This window comes from Anas platyrhynchos, chromosome 8, assembly GCF_047663525.1.
Source record: "Anas platyrhynchos isolate ZD024472 breed Pekin duck chromosome 8, IASCAAS_PekinDuck_T2T, whole genome shotgun sequence".
In the NCBI taxonomy this organism is placed as follows: Eukaryota; Metazoa; Chordata; class Aves; order Anseriformes; family Anatidae; genus Anas; species Anas platyrhynchos.
Window position 1 is genome coordinate 25415823 of NC_092594.1, and position 17275 is coordinate 25433097.

The following is a 17275-nucleotide window of genomic DNA, read 5'->3' on the forward strand; positions in this document are numbered from 1 at the left end:
GCTTGTAAAGATCAAAATCCTTTTATTTAGGATTTTGACATATGGGAAAGAATATATATCAAAATTTGTTGCTGTCAAGGCTTTACAAGAAGTCTATTGCACTTCTGATAAGATGTTGCAGTGTTTTATAAGCTGGATGGAAAGACGTTACTTTTTTCTTTCCCAAATATTTTTCATAAATGGTGCAGAATATCTTGACAATTTGCATTAAATCATCAGCTGCAGTGGAGAGTGAGTTTCTAATGCAGTTTTAGTTTACGAAACTGTTTCTGAAAAATTGGGACTGAGCAATCTGCAGAACACAGAGCTCCATGAATAACCAAACAGCGTGTCCTCACAGGATGCTTTTTACAGCAGCCTGGGGCAATAAGTCAATGTAAGTTATCAGGCAGGTACCAGTTAATGCTCTAATGGGAAATATGGGTGAAATTAATAAACTATATGTAAAAAAAAAAAAAAAAAAAAAAAAAAAAAGGCAACTGAACTAGAAAATCTGGAAATAGTGATAAACTAGGGAAAAGGTATATCTGTATAATCAAAATGGTATATTAAAGAATTTAAATCTTCAAACACAGTGGACACAAGATCACTAAGAATGCTAATCAGTTGGTAAGGAGTGCTACAGAAAACATATGGAAACAAGTGAGCAGTCATGAAGTTTCTGTGAACTGAATGAACTAGAATTTAGCAACCATACAGGATGTCAGCATCCTGTATACTGTCCATTATGGGAGACCTGGAGGGAAGCATTGTCTGTTCAAAGGAGAAAGTAAGGAACTTGGACTACAGGAGCAGCCAACAGCTGCCATCAGGCTGTTTGGATTTCCCGAGTCAAGAAGACTCAGACTCTGTGGGGTAGTTTGGAAAATGTATCCCAGCTGAGCCTTCAAATTACACTCACTCTCTCCTCTAATTAAGAAAGCCAAGTGTAACACAACAATAGATAAATTTAGGGCAGATGTTAAAAGGTAGGGAAAAAACTATCATTAATTTGGCATGGAAATAAATGACCATCTGTACACCAGAAACAACATATTTCATTCGTTTCAAGACCTGCAAAGTAAACACAGCATGCAGAACTTGGGTGCTGCTTCCTTATAAATGTGAAAATATGCCCCATGATATTCAAATTTAATATCAAAATCAGAGACTATTTTGCCAATTAACACCCTCCTACTTAATCTAAGACAAACATCTGAACATTCTTTATCTAAAGCTGTCCTGCTTAACACTGTACTGAAAATGCATCAAATAGATAAAAGACTAATTGCAAAATCTAGTTTGGGTGAGACTTCACAATTAAAATCACCAAATAATGCAAAATGTGTGTGCATAATCTGCAATGTCCACTAATTGCTGTGAATTTTCCCATATATTGGATTTCATCAAGAATAACTTCTCATAAAGACAGTCACAATTAACTTTCAGGGCTAATACTTTTTTAAATTATTGAGGTGATGCCACTTTTCAGAATTAAGCTAGCCCAAACATTTTAGATCCTTAGTCTGTTTATAGAGCATCAAATCTCCGCCTGTCTTCTCGGTAGAAATTGGAAGTTATTCATGTGAGAAGTTTGACTAAATCCAAAGCTATGTATTCCAATTTATTTCCATCAATCTGCCTGTGTTCTTGTCTTAGAACTTCCTTTTATTGAGTGGTGCCTCAAGCATGTTGTGCTAAGCAGATGAAATAGTTTCAGTGTACTTATCAATGAGCGAGTCAGTCTAAAGAGTTGCCACATCTTAACTACAGTGACAGTATAAAACTGTAACCTCAACATCATCAGGTAAAAAAAACCCTTCTTTGGTTTCACAGATAGGGGTGACTGGAGAAAAGAAAAATCACTCCACAGGTGGACAGTGTCAATGTTCTTAAAACCGCAGGTACAGAGGAAATGAGAAAAGACAGGAGAATGTACAAAGAGATAGTGGAATCTATGAACAGGAAAAAGTAGAGTGTGTTTTTGTAACAGGAATGCCCAGCCACGGACAGGAGAAACCAGCCTGGGTAGAGAGAAATAGTGGAAATTTTATAATTAGCTCTGATCTTGAGCTACAGAAAGAATATTTGTATTCCTTATAGGATGTGTAAATAAATGTCAGATCTTTTCAAGATAAGTGGGGAAAATAGACAGGGATGTGGTGTGGATGAATTCATTTGATTTGAGTGGGTCTGTGTTCTCTCATTTGCTATCTAAGACTAGATGTATTGAAATGAAGAACTTCTGCAGGGCACGTGTGTGTCTGCACTTGGTTCAGAGAGATACAAAAAAGCGATAACTTCTGTGGTACTGATTTTCTCAGAATGGGCTTGTTTAAGTTTGTGCAACATCTTGGAGAACAGTACTGATCCTCTCTCTGACCTGAGAATAGACAGCAATCTCAGCAGTGGAGCCCAGGGCTCTGGCAGTGTGCAGGAGAGACTAGGGTCAGACGCAGTGGCTAGAGGCAAGAAGACTTCAAAAAGTACAGGACTGTAGTGCCAGCTCCCAAACGTAGACACCTGGGGGGTGTTTAGGCAGGCAGAGGCTCTGCAAGCCCAAGCATGGTAATTCTTCCTGGACCTTTGCTGCCCCTGCTTTCATAGTCTTATTGAGCAGCAATACCAGAGAAATCTTGCATTATTTTGGCAAATCTCTAATTCTGGAGCCATCTAGATGTTAATTCACCTCTGGAAGTGATAACCTACTTTGACTCTTTCCATCATCTGAATACTATTAGTAAAAAACTGGTACTACAGCCTTGCAACTCTCCTGCTTATGAAAGCATCACATGCTTTCTGCTGTTGCCATTGCATCTTTGTTGACAGGGAAGGTGAATTCAGCCCTTAGTTAAAGTAGGATCCTGCACAGCTGTGTATTTGCATGGCCTAACATAATGGAAGATGAAATGCTTGAAATTCCTTTAAATCCCCATTACTCCAGTAAATTCTTGCCTATTCAGGTGACTAAAGGTGTGACATAAAGCTGAGTGTGCAGCACTTAAGGTCTGTTGATTCTGGGCAAAAGATAAAATGCTAGAAGAGTGATTAACAATGCAAAAGAACCAGGTCATGACCATGGATGTAGTTGCCAGTATGGCTCTAGGAGAATTCTAGGAGGAGAATTATGTGTAGAAGGCAGCTCCAAGGTGCAAGTGTGAGCTTTGCTCATGTTGCAGGGAGGTTCATGACTTTGTGGATCTTTTAACATTTCAAGCATTGTATTTGCTGGGATGATAAAAGACTCCTCACCTTCCCTCTTGTCATTCTTGGTTATCCTGTTCAGGAAAAGCCTTTGCATTTAGCCAAAAGAGAGCAATTGCCAATATGGTAAGAATTATCCTAAATCCTAGATTTTAGTATTTCTCTGTCTTTGGATTTATAGCATGTTTTTCTGTGTCCACATAAATGATTAAGTTGAACTGCTATTTAAAAGTGAGAAGAAAAATCTTATTTCTTAGTTAAAGGCTTAGTCACAATGAATCAAAAAAGTAAAAATCTTATTTTTCATTCCATTCTCTCACTTGCTTTCCCTGCTGCTCCTCATTACCCAGATTGCTGCACTCTTATTTGATGATAGAAAGACCCGTGACCTCACCAAAACAATTTTTGTTAACTCAAATCATTATCTTCTGACACAAAGACTGAGACACATCTGTCATTGCTCATATTCTAGGTCACCCTGCAAACATCTGATTATGATTTGATAAACAAAACCATTCCTCCAGTGAATTTTTGACAGAGTCTATGAAGAAAGCCGGACAAAACAGTGGAATTTAACTGCTTTGTAACACCCCTTTTGGCGGTGGATTATGGTACTAATCAAGGGCCAATCACTTAAAAACTGGATTAAGAAATAAGCAATTTAAAGTGTGAGCCTCTATTTTATTGTTAAACTAATGTTAGAATGTCTGTAAAGATATTCTTATGTTGTCTTTCACATTGGCAAAGAACCAATTGAATATACTGACTTTCTTCATGGGAGCAAATACGATGATATGATATTTCCTGATCTTCTTTAAAAGAAAGGTGATTCCTTTAATTTAAATATAATTCATATTAGGATGATTTTTTTTTTCTTCAGTATAACCTCTATATGAATTTCTAGAAAATTGCTGTATTCTGAAGCAGAATTTTATTCCATGTATTTTTCTTAAGATTCAGTCCCCTCAGACATCTTTATGTTGTTTGTTTATTTGGTTTCTGAAACTTCTCTGTTTCCCTCCTAAATGTGAACCTTGATGATTTTATCTCTTCCCTTACCTTTTTCCTTCATTTAGTTTTGTATTAGCATTTTTGTTAAGATCATAGGAATGGCAACAGTACATAGGAGAGCATGTGTCTTTCATTTCTTGTGGGTGCCCTTCATATGGGATCAGACCGTCTTAAGGATGCATTCATAGTATGTAATGAATTTGTTTGTCATGATCTGTAGGCAAGAATTTACATGTTACATGTTCTTTATTCTGAAAGCTTGCAATCTTGTTTTTACTGTGGCTTCCAGTATTTACGTACAAGAAATCCACACAGACGCATTGTCTAGAATTGACCAAAGAGGCAAATACATAGCACACACAAAAGTACATAACAGATTTTTTTTTTTTCTGTTCATTGAGAGCAGTCGTAGGCTTACTTGCAGTGAAGTAGTTGATTACCTGGACTTTGTGACTTGGGTGACTATGTCCCTTAGCATGTTAATGTGTACAATAGGCATAGCCCCACAGATGAAAATTAAGCAGAATTACCTGTGTTTTTGCTGTGGGAATTGCAGAAGCATTTCTTTGCTGTTGCTTTCTTCATTCTTTTCTGTTACCATAGGGTGGTAACTGCAAGCAGTTAGTACTTGCAAAATGACTCAAATGGCAGTTTTTTCCATACAACACACTACCTCTTTGCGGCTCTGTAGAATGTTACACCAGCTAGAATGCTGGTGCTATGGCTGAGAGTGTAAGCAGTTTTATAGGTTTTCTGTAGACTTTTATTACAGCTGTGACACTAGATTGATGGACTATTTCCATCTTGTTCTCTGTCAATTGTACTCTGAAAGGAGAAGTGACAATGTGATGGATGCATGATAGTGCCACAGTATGGAGAGAGCTACTGCAATAACAATGGTTTAAACCCTAAGGTGACTTTAACCTCATGCAGTTGCCTTTAATTTATTTTAATCTAAAACCTAACAAAATCTAACACCGCTGAACAGAGAGGTGGGAAGGACAGTGGGCTTGTAAAGTATTGTGAAAAAAGATGACAGTCGTTCTTGGAGGTCCAATTAGGGCAATTCTCTGCTTTAAAGGAAAAAGTCCTCCAGGAAGCTTTCAAAGGAGAGAATATTGTTATGCTCTAGACAAAGTCAAAGGTTAGCCTGGCTAGAAAGAAGATGTACTTTCCACTGAGGGAAAAGGGGAAGAAGGGCTTGCTCTTTCACAGCAGGGAATACCCAGGTCTTGCCTGAGGAACAGGATGAACTTGCCAGGGAGCAGGCTTTTGGAGGCTGTGTCAAAAGGAATGCTCTCTGAGACAAGCCAGCGTTTCCTTTGAACACGTAAAGGTTTAAGGTTTATTTACTGTTTCAAAGAACTACTGGTGTCTTCTCTAGAGAGATGAGAGAAAGTAAGAGGGAATACTTGCAGCGCTGCTTTAACCTTTGAAATGCCATCAGTGATTTTATGAAGTTGATGGCTTATTTTTTCAGCACAAAGAGAGAGGTCCATGGTCCAGGACAGTTGCCAAGGCTGTGTCTGCAGTCTTGTATGTGCTTCAGCTGTGTTGTGGTGTATGTGGTGATAAAGCAAGAAGGCTAATGTGGGAGTGAGAAGCGAGGGGCTGCCTGCCTGCAAAAGGTCTCTAGCATGGAAGTTCAGCTCTCAGCCTCACATACAGCCTTCTGTTACCATAATAGTGGGATAGACCAGAACCAGGTTGGTGCAGAACAAAGCCCATGAAATTAACAGCAGCCTTGTATGAAGATCCTAAGGGCCCATCCCTATCTAACTGCATTATTAAATCCCTCTGTTTGTTACAGTTTCAGAGCACATTGTTCTCAGGTGTGATCCTGAGAGTTTGTTGCTAGAACTGAGCAAATGCTGCAAGACACTGCCACTTGAATTTTAAAACCGGGTTTGTTCTGTTTCTTTGTTGTTCTTTTGACGTACTTGCTGCTCTTATTGCAGGGCATAATTTACCCCCTGCTGAAAGGCAGTGGGACAGCAAAAGTGCTCTCTAGCAGGAAGAACAAAGTGGCCAATTTGAAGTGAATGCTGGGGATGATGTTACAGTTGGGATTGCGAGCATGTGCTGAGAATTTTACTCTTGGGTTCTCTAATAAGAAAACTCAGATTTAGTGTTTGACTAAGTGTTTAGTCAAAATCATCTTGACCAATTCTCATTCTGCATATTAAGCAAGCATGGTAAATACAAACCTTTGACACCCATGAGCATTTGAAACTGGTGAGTAATACAGAACAGTAGATTTTTTTATTTTTTTTTTATTTGTGATCAGCTTATAAATAGAAAAGGACATGAATTAAAGGGATATGCCAATAATTAAAGAATACGAAGTCAAATGATTAAGTAACTTGTTTTAGGAGAAGGTCCTCTGATTGTTAGTAGCATTTTTTTTCCTCTAATAAAAATATATTTGATGACATATTAAGAGAAGAAAATGGAATAAACATAAATTTTGTGCATATGAGCGGACCCTTATTTGAAAGGCAATTGACTGAGTTCAGTTCTTGTTTTAGTAGGTTCAGTTCAGCCAAAGTTGATAGAATTGTACCTGCTTTTATCAGACCTGTACTTAGCTCCATATGACTAAGTACATAGAGGCCTTAAATAAAAGATGAGATGCACATCCAGAGTCTTTGAATAATATTGACAAAAAGTAGAATCGATCCTGAACCAAGTTGATGCTGAAGTGAGATCTCGAAGTCATGCAGGGATCATAAGCCTTTGATAGCACAGTTAATAAAGGAACAGAGGGTAATGAATCTTAGTCTCTCAGAGCTGATTACATGGAAAACAAAGCTAAGGTGTACAGATGCTAAACTAGTGTGAATCCTTAAATCCTCAAAGTCTTTTTTCTTTCTGGATCATAGTCCTATGCCATAAATCATCCAGGAAGCCATTTTTGATCTAGAGAACTACCAAAACTCATTCTAGTTGTGGATTACTAGAAGAAGCCTTGTCACAGGGTTTAGGATTTTACTTGATAATGAAGATTTTCATATGCACAGTTTCAGGATTAGAATACAGCTATTTCCCTGAGCAAGTATTTTCATTCATCCAGTTGGCTTCTCTTATTTCTGCTTTTTAAATTTAAGTGTAATGCTTTCGATATTGTAACAGGATAAAACAGGATGCTCTGATCAATTTTAAATGAGATTCCAAAAGAGTGATAATCTTTTACTTTCCCAGAAGTTATTTGTACTACTTTTCTATATGCAATGCTATGGTATTTACTGAACAATTATAAGCATATTTTGTGTCACTGTTCACAACAATAAAAAGTTAATTGGAAGAGAATAAAGGAGGTGCTGAGTCATTAGTGAGAGAGAGAAGCAGATAATAAAAATTATCTCAATTAACGGATGAAAAGGGAATATGGGGAAACCTCTAGACTAATAACGTATTAAAACCAACAGATTTGAATACTTATTTAGCCAGCCTAAGCTTAAGTGAGCTGGTGTAGTACCACTGAAGTCAGCAGCAGTATTACAGTGTACAATAGCTGAGAAACTGAAACAGTGTTCATAAAGTAAGGAAGGATTTAATATAATCTTAGTTCATCATAATCTGAGTTCAGCAGGTATGAGTTTTAATGGATAGGATAAAAGCAACCCTACTGGAAATACTCTGTCATTGGTAAACTACATATTCTTTCCATCCAGTCTTACACTCCTGAGGACTGGTGTGTAGCCTTTAACTCCCAAACTAGTGCCTTCAATAATGAATGTAACTCATCTGTTGATTTAAATCTTCCTGTTCCTTAGGGATTTATCTTCTGGAAAATGCTATGTATTCTGAGAGTTTTCTTTAGTGTTTTAATTTCAGGTATGTGACAGCGATAAACAGTGCTCAGGTGATAGAAATACTGATGCAGGTTGATCTTATCTGCATATTTTGGCCTGCAAAATTTCCTTTTCTTTAGATTCAGCTGCTACACAAACATTTTTATCTTTAAAATGCCAATAAACAATCTTGACTTGTCTGAGAATTTCTTTATGTTCTCAGAAAAAAACATAAAGATCATCAGACTGTACCTGCATAGTACTGATGTCTTACTTGTATAAAATTCTGTGTCTCCTTGCACATCAGAGATATCTGGCACTCATGTTAATTGGCACGTTAAGGAGTGTAAAACCCTACAAAATTAGGCTGAATAAGTTTAAGGATCATCCACTTAACCAGGAAACGGTGCACCTGAGAAGTTTAGTTACCTGTACACATCATTACTCAAAAATCAGACAACATATGGGGTAGCTTTATAAAACGAATAGTCAAAGAATTATCTTCTTTGCCACAGAGATTTGACTAGAGTTAACAGGACTCTACAGACACGGGGACAGAAAAAGATTAGTCACTAAGTCACTATTTTTTATTTTTATTGTGTTTGAATTTTTGTTTTACAATCCAAGACACAGAGGTCTGCTAAGCAATGTCACTGAGTTTTTAACAGAAATTGATTGGGTTGCTTTTTCTTTACTAAGAGTCTAAATTATAAAAATTGAAAAGTGCATTGAGAGTATCAAAGAGATTGAGATACTTAAGTTCTTAAAAGAATATGATCTTTTGTACTAGAAAGATAGACTCTAGAGAATAATCTTCTTTTGAATAGAAAACTGGGGGTCTTGTGTGTGCTAAGAAGTCTAGTGCAGTCTAGGACAGACTGAGTCAAATCTGTTTGCCAAGGGAAGAGATATTTACTATATATGTAAATGAAGTACTTTAGCTTTGTCCAAATAGTAAGCAAATCATTAAATATAGATAAGATGTAGTTATCAAGGACAGATCTAGAGTCATTTATAGTGTAAATTCAGTTGGCACTGTTTTTCTTGTTTGTATGCCAACCAAGGTAGCTTGCTGCCCTAGTGATCTGCTGTCCCAAAATACAGTTCTGATTTGTTTTCTTGCAATTTTCAATTATCACAATAGCAGGGTGAAAAAGCATGCTTTTTTCCTTTGTATAACCAGAATTTTGCTATTTAAAAATCTTCTCTCTAAGAAAATTACAGTGAAAGTTTTGTAATGAAGCTTTTTCCTCTTGATGTTTCTGTCTTTAGCCCCAACCTTTTTCCTTTTCCACTAGGGACTAGTGAAGTGTCTGAGGTAAAAAAAAAAATAAATAATTACAAGTGGCTCAAACATTTTCTCCACATATACCTATGAATACTCATTGAAAAGACTGTATTTTAAAAATAGTCTTTAGATCCCTGCAATGCATTTAGACCTCAGCTTTTGCTCCAGAGAAGAGAGAGCAGCAGAATAAGCACACTTAAAAAATTCTCATGTAATTTGGAAATCAGAAGAGGAATCAGACGAGGTTGGAAAAAAATGGGGTGGTTTGAAAGCAAAGGTGAAGAAGACAGACCTGCAATTCTGTGGAATCCCCCTTAAACTGTGAATTTGCTTATGTCTTAAATAGCCTTCAATAGCACAAGAACATCCTTTACTTGCCTAAAAACTCTCTAAGAAACTCCCCCACCTTTGTAGCTACCTCTCTTAGTTACTACAATGTTTGGTGTTTTCTGACTCCACAAGTCACAGTGAAGTTAATTGCATCTGCCTGCTCAAGAATACAAATAAACTATTTTCTGAAAGGATTTTTAAGGTATGGAGTATAAGCTATTCTTTTTGTTGCATCATCAAGAAATAATACTGATTGATTGCACATTTCCTAAACAATAGTGCCATCCCAATTAATGATGTATCAAAATATAGAACTAACCCATAGAATTCTTAAAAAGGGGAGCCTCTCTACTTTTTGGAACTACAATGAATTTGAAGAACTGACAATAAGAAAGAAAGTAATCTTTTTAACTTTGAACTGGAACAGATTTGATACCAAAATCACGAAGAAACAATAAACATCAAACAGTCCTATCTTTTGAAGCTATTTTTCAGAGTTGTGGCATTTTAACAGAACACAGTAAAACCTCCAACATTCAAATACACTTTAGAGTAAGCAAATACACAGGAAATGTCACCCAAATACTAAAGGCATATAGCATGTCCAGACCGTACAGACACTTAGTGTTCACATTATTTATTTTTGAATTGAAAGGCTTTTTGAAAGTGAACTATATTTTTTCCTTGTAAATACAAAGTTCCCACAGTCATAACAAACTTGCTTTATAGGTAAGAATTTGCAAGCTGAACTTCCTCCACAAATGTTTGTCATATATCTTGCAAGGCTAAAAATCCTGTTTGGTGTTTGTAGGTGAAATCCTTTCGGAAATGTGAGAAGTCAAATGCTATGATTCTAATTTTAAGCCTCGTCACTCAAATACACTTTTACTTGACTTTACTCAAAGTTTTACAGAAAGGTTCTGGCATAAGCTGTGATATGTTCAATTTTATGTGTGTTGATTTCATTTTGCTGGAAAGTGTGAAAATTGGAATTAGCGTTAGGAATTATTCAAGAGATAATGAATGAAGAGACAAAAAGTGCTGATCATCAACTCCCACTGGCCTTAACATGAAAATGCTGAATTTTCTGACATGTTTTAACTACACAGCAAGTTAATCACTGTTTTACAGGCACCTTATTACACTGCAGTGATCAAGACAGTTTGTGTGGTAGTTATGAGACCTACTCTCTTGCACTAAGAGAAGACAAAGATTGTACAGTTTAATTTATAGCATCTGAAAGCATTGCAATCCTGATATCATTTTTCTTTAGCAGAAACATAACACACTGCTAGTATATTCCTTGAATTCCAATGGTGTTTAAAATAGCCAAATAAGGTAAGTGGTTTGTTATCACTGACATAAATGTTTATATCTCATGGTGACAAATGTATAAGGAGTGCAGAGTGACTGTATAATTTTTAGCTGCTACCCACAAGCATGTCAGTAGTTCCCTTATCTCTTGAAGGGTCCTAATAAATGACTCCTGCTGGTTGAGGGAGAACCCACACTTAAGTTGTTTACTTTCCTCTAATTGGCCATTTCTAAGACATTCCTCACCAAAGGGATCTGTCCCAAATTCCACATCTCAGTAAAGGAACCATTTTTCTGTTTTAGGCTCCATTTATTGGATATATATGAAAATATATTGAATTATCTTTTAATCCACATTATATTACATGGCTAAACTTAAGAGAATGGTAGTTCCTGTGTATTGAGGCAAGCATTAACATTTTTTTCCTGGGTTCTCTTTGATGCTATGAACAGACTCCATGAATGCTTGCTACTAATAGGTATCAAGTGAATATTTGGTAAAAGGCTTTTAAAAGGAAAGGGTAGTTGTTTACTCAGCCAGTCAATTAGCCATATGCTATTTTTTCTTTTAACATTTCTGTTGCTCTAATTCATGTTCTAGGCAGAAAAATGATCTCTGATCAAAATTAAATCATTATCTCAGTTCTGAATACTGTCAGCAAATAAAGCATGCTGCTTTAGTTCAAATGTGTAACTGTGATAAGGATCATTAATTCAGATGGGTCAGTTCTTTAAAGCCATCAATTCTGACACACTGACTATATTACGAAAATGCAGTACTATGAATCTGATCTAGGAAAATGAAATGGACAGTTTGTTTTGTACAAGCATCACAAATATCATGAGATTCATATCATCTGTGCATTTACTACATTCTAACCTTTTGACTTTTCTGGAACCATTGTGTGTTGCTAATCTAATTCCTCCATCAGCAAATATGTCTATATGTCTGCTTTGAAACAGCTTTTCTCACTAGCTTAGGAACAGAGCTAGACAGAAGTTTTCAACTCTAGCTCTTCCAGTAAGAAATATGATTTTGGCTACACCAAAATATTAAATAAAACCATGTTGATTTTCACTAAGTTGCTAATTTAAAAATATAAAAAGTTCTTTTAATATAATATATTTCAACTTCTCTTTTAATAAGCTTTTCAAGACTTAATTTTCTTTAGTAAATTGATAACATGTTCTGAGCACTTAAAAACACTATTCAACCTGAAGCAATTCTTGTTTGTTTTTTTTTTTTTTTTTTTTTCCAGAATTTTCAGTGATCTGTACTTTTTTTTTTTTTTTTTTAATCATCCTCAATGTATAAAAATTCCTGCCTCTTCCACTAAGTTATGCTCTTAGGAAAAATAGTTTTATGGTTGAGAATTCAACCAAAGGGTTAACCATATCCCCCAGTGCTAGAGCATACAATCAATTGCCAGGAGAATGCCTCCAAAAATCTTAGTGACAGGAAAAAAATCATGTTGTACTGTCTTCTCTTTTGCCTAAAACACTTCATTATTCATAGTGGTGTATGGCCTGCATATAGAACTTGGCTTAGGTATGCTCCTTCCACACTTAGGTCTCTAGTGAGCTGTTAAAATCTTCTTAGCACATTCACAAGGCTTTTCATTACAGTCTAGTCCTGTAATAGAAATGATCCATCAATATCATGATCAAATGACAGGGCATGGAGAGTCTGCCTCTGTTTAACCAGTCTGCGTAATGTATAGTCTTATCTGCTAACTACATCTTGAATAAGTTTGTGTTGGGGCATGCTGCATTCTTCTCGGAAGTTTTTCAGAAGTTCTCTTTCTTTTATAAGTCTAAAGAAATAGGAACAGATTTTTCCTTTTCCTTTTGAAATGATGCTGAACACATTTTGCTTTCTTTCTATTGGACCTTAAGCATGTGAAGGTTAAATGTGTATGCAAAGCTGTCATTTACCATATTAAGTTGATTGTCTATGTCAGTCATGCCTATACCCTGTTTGTTGATATGTGTTTAATTTTTTTTTGTGTTGACATTTATCGTCTGCTTCATATTAATGGATTATGATTACCTTCTAATAGTGTTATGTGTGACTTTGTCCTCCAAAGGTACTACTTCTATGATTATGTTGGTTTTGCAGATTCCTGTGCTTGCTGAGGAAGACATGACTAATGATTGAAAATTATGTATAGCCTGATAAGCTGTCAGTGACAGATATACATTACATGTGCTAGCAGCAGGCCAGATGTCCGTGTTATAGGATACTATTACCCCTTCAGCAGTCCTTAATTAAGATTCAGCATTGTTTTCTAGGTTTTTTGAAAGTCTTCAAAATTATAGGAAATAGTTATATCAGACTGGAAACTGGATTTTTGATGTTGCACTTTCTCTTCTAAACTCATTTTATTTATGTAGGAGTTGTGTAGAATAATGTAAGTGATTTCTAATTCTTCATTATTGGGAAAGGTGTATTTTGGCAGCTTGGTGAAAGTGGTTCAGCCTCCCAAGACTATAGTAGTGATGATTTTTATTTTTTATTTTTATAATTTCTTAAAATTTACTCTGGAAAAGGTCTGTGAAGGGAGAATTAAATAAGCACTCATTCAAAATGGCTTACTTAATATTTTAACTAATGCCTTACCTCTCTTTTTGGCTCTGTTTGTTCTTCTTCCTCCCTGAAGCTTAAAATTAGGGGAGTTGTTCTGCTTGTGAAGGCACTGCCCTGAAGTGTGGGAAGACTGGATTTCCTACCCAGTTTTTCCAAAGGCTTTGGGGATAATTTGGGAATATCAATTAATTTGGTGTTTTCATCTCTGTACCAAACAAACCCCTTTTCTCTCTCAAGAATCATATTGTACACAAACAGCCAGTAAACTCCAGCTGAATTTCATATTTAGTGATGAAATTTATGATACAAATGGAAAGTATTACCTGCTTTTCCAAATCATTGCCAAATACAAAGTATCATTTGCTAAAAAGAGAGCTTTGTCTGAGTTAAAAGAACTTGATAGCAATCTTGTAATGTGATTTCTGTGTCACAATGCCGAACATGTGTAACTGGTTCTACCGTTTCCTATGAAGTGATTCTCTTTTTCAACAGTAAAAATAACAAGAGGCTTTATAGTCATGAAGAAAGTGAATTGGTTCTTATTTATATGAGACTTCATTGCCTTTTCACTATGAAAAAATACCATAATGATGAGATTGCAAGATAATACACCCATATACCCAGTGTTTAGTACACTAGTAGTTTATTCTGTATTTTTTTCTGTACTATTATGTAGTTTATGTAAACTATTTGCATTTATTTAATTTTGTGCTTTTTATTACTTGGTTCTGGTCATGTTGAATTATAGCTATATTTGAAAATTGATTTGCATTTGGGTAGCTAAATGGGGTTTAAGTTAAAGTACAAAAGTTTGAAAACTATTCAGTCTTCATAATACTATGTTGTAACTCTAAATGTGAAGAAAACAGCTTTGATTTGTAGAAAGGCATAATCTCTAATGGCAGCAATACATCAAAGTATACTATATCTGCTATAACATTCATTAAAGCAGAAATTGTAGGATTAAAGCTGGCACCTGTTTTCTGCTGTCAAGGGAATTCACTCAGACTTGAGTAGAAAGGTGGCTGTTGATCCTTAGAATAAGAAACCAACTGACTATTTGAGATTTGGTCCTCTTCTGATTTTCCTAGAAAGGAAATTCACAAAGGAGGCTAGAGGTGCCTTGGAGAGAACAAACCAACAGGCATCCTACAGGCAAACACCAGCTTCTCTTCCTCGGTTAATCTTCCTATGGAAAAACAAAGCACATTTGATGTTTTAGATCACTAAAACTAATATTAAAATCTTCCAGAAACAGTTTTTTCCTCATCTGATTACTTTGCTCACAGAAGACTGTTGTTTTGTTTTAGATATAAATATTTTTAACAGCATACTGCAAATGTGGTTATGCCAAAAATAAGGTGTGTCATTAATATTCTTCTTCATTTACAAGCTAGATGTGTACTGCCAATGAGAAACATAGTGGGGGAAAAAATCCTGACATTATTCAACTGCAAAGTTGGTTCAAAAAGATTCAAAGCAAGTAACTTCTTGTAGTCCCCTTTGGTCACAGGCAAGTTAGCGATGAAGGAGCAATAACTTCTTCAGATCAGCAGAAGCTGCAGAGAAACCATATTCAAACAGTCTGGTAACAAAAATTGCATGATCTACATCTTGGCAGAGTCCTTTTGTAGTGTCTAGCCAAGACATTGGGAGAGGATTAGCTTAAATTTAATGTTTTCATTTCTAATGTGCTTCTATATATTTTACTTGTGCCTTCCTTATACTGCTGTCTGTGGGGCAGACATACCAGGAGATAAAACTATCAATTTTCACATTCTAAAGCATGACTGGAATAAATAAATGCATTTTGATTTGGTATTTCTTATAGTCAAAGCTGATACCAACAGAAATCTAAACTCAATTGTTTTATCTTGAAAACTCATTATCTCGTTGATTTATCTTGAAAACTATCATGAATTTATCGATGGTACTCATCCTGGGTGTGCTTGATAGTTTTTTGTACTAGAAGAGAATGAGTTTTACCAAGTTGGGGGTAAAAAAAAAAAAAAAAAGAACACAAATCAACTTTCCTATACTCTGCCTATCATCATGATATCTAATTGTTCTTGCAGGCCAAAGGGAAGGGAAAAAAAAGTGGTCTTTTCTTTGCCACTTTTGTCATGAGGTAAACCCAAAAGGTAATAAGGAAGCATTTTGAAATACAATCCTTATGCTAGAAATGGAAGGCTGATGGTTTGTAATTTGAGTAGAAGGACATTACAGAAACCGGGGAAAAAAACAAGTATATTGTGCTCTCCATACACCTTGGAAGTTTCCCATTAAACAGTAAAGAGGAGCACTAGGACTAAATGTAAAAAATAATAATAATAATAATAAAAAAAAATGCTCAAATACTCAAGGGGATAGACTTACCTTCATTGATTTCACCGCAGCAATATCTGTCAGGTAACGAGATTATTCACTTAGTGAAGTCAATCCCTTAGTAAGTGTTAGTAGTATTGAAATAAAGTATTAAAGAGTTAGCTATCTGACTGTGGAAAAAAAAAATAAAAATGAATAGGTCTTTCAAATCACCTAACGGCTAGTTAAGGATATTAGTTCCCAACCAGGGAGTATTAAAGGCCTTGTGCTGCATTCATTGACACAAATGGGATGACTATGAATCAAGTTCTACTACAGAAGATAAACAGCTTTCTGATAAATACATTTGGAAAGAATCTACTGTTGTGCATTTCAGGCTTCTCTAAAGCAGAAACAGTTCATGTGTGCTTAGTCTGCCAGGAACATTGCTACTTTTATTAATCACTGCACTACAATAATTAAAGATCATCAGTAGTGTGCATAGAATTTTAAGAGTAAAATGAGTTTTGTGCTCTTAAAAAGCTTATAGCTTAATTGAATATTAAATCTTTCCAACACACTGTAGCAATTAGGCTTCTGATATTTTCATACTTCTAAAGATTCACTCAGTAGAAAGTGGGGAGCTGTATCTAAACCAGAGTTCTTAATTTGCAGGGGTTTACAGCACACAAAAATAACAAAAACTTTTTTTTTTTTTTCTCCTGTGAAAGAGGTTGTCAGCTGGGGGCTGAAAGGCAAGTGTTGCTCTTGAGCCATAGAACAAGTAGATTAGGGTATTTTATTAATGAATGGTTTCAGTGCTTTCAATTGATAAAATTGGGAACTTGGCTCTGCCAGCTGAAAACTCAAGGAGAATAAAATATTGTCTGGAGTCATGGAAACTAATAAATCCTCCCATGACAATATTTAACAGGTTGGCAGAGGGGATAAAATTACCTTTCATAAAAATGCTGTGCAGATGGTAAAGCTATGGGAATTAAGACAGGATCAAAATTCTCTAAAAACAGCAAATCAAGGAAATCATGGTGGGGGTTGATTAAGTTCATGTGGAAATTGCTTCTGCCTTAAGATTCTCCAAGGACTTGTTCAGATATTTTGGTTAGTTGATAAATCATCTAGTGATTTTCAACATGTGCTGTGTTTTGATACTTTGACTTAAAAACACACATTTTAGGAGTTAGCTCTTTATAATATACATTGCCTGTTTTTGCAGGTATTATGCATGCAGTGTTTAAAGGAAACTCAACAGCTGGGTGGTTTCTTAGAGTGCAATCTTTATAGTAACTAGACACATATTCTGATTCCTGGGTCCACTTGTATGGAAGAGCTCCAGAGAAGATGTCATGTGGTCTTCTCTGCTTCTGTACCAAGAGGTTAAGGGGCGCGGGCAAAGGTTTTTTTACCAAGCATGCTTCTCTCACCACACAATGTGTCCTAGACAAA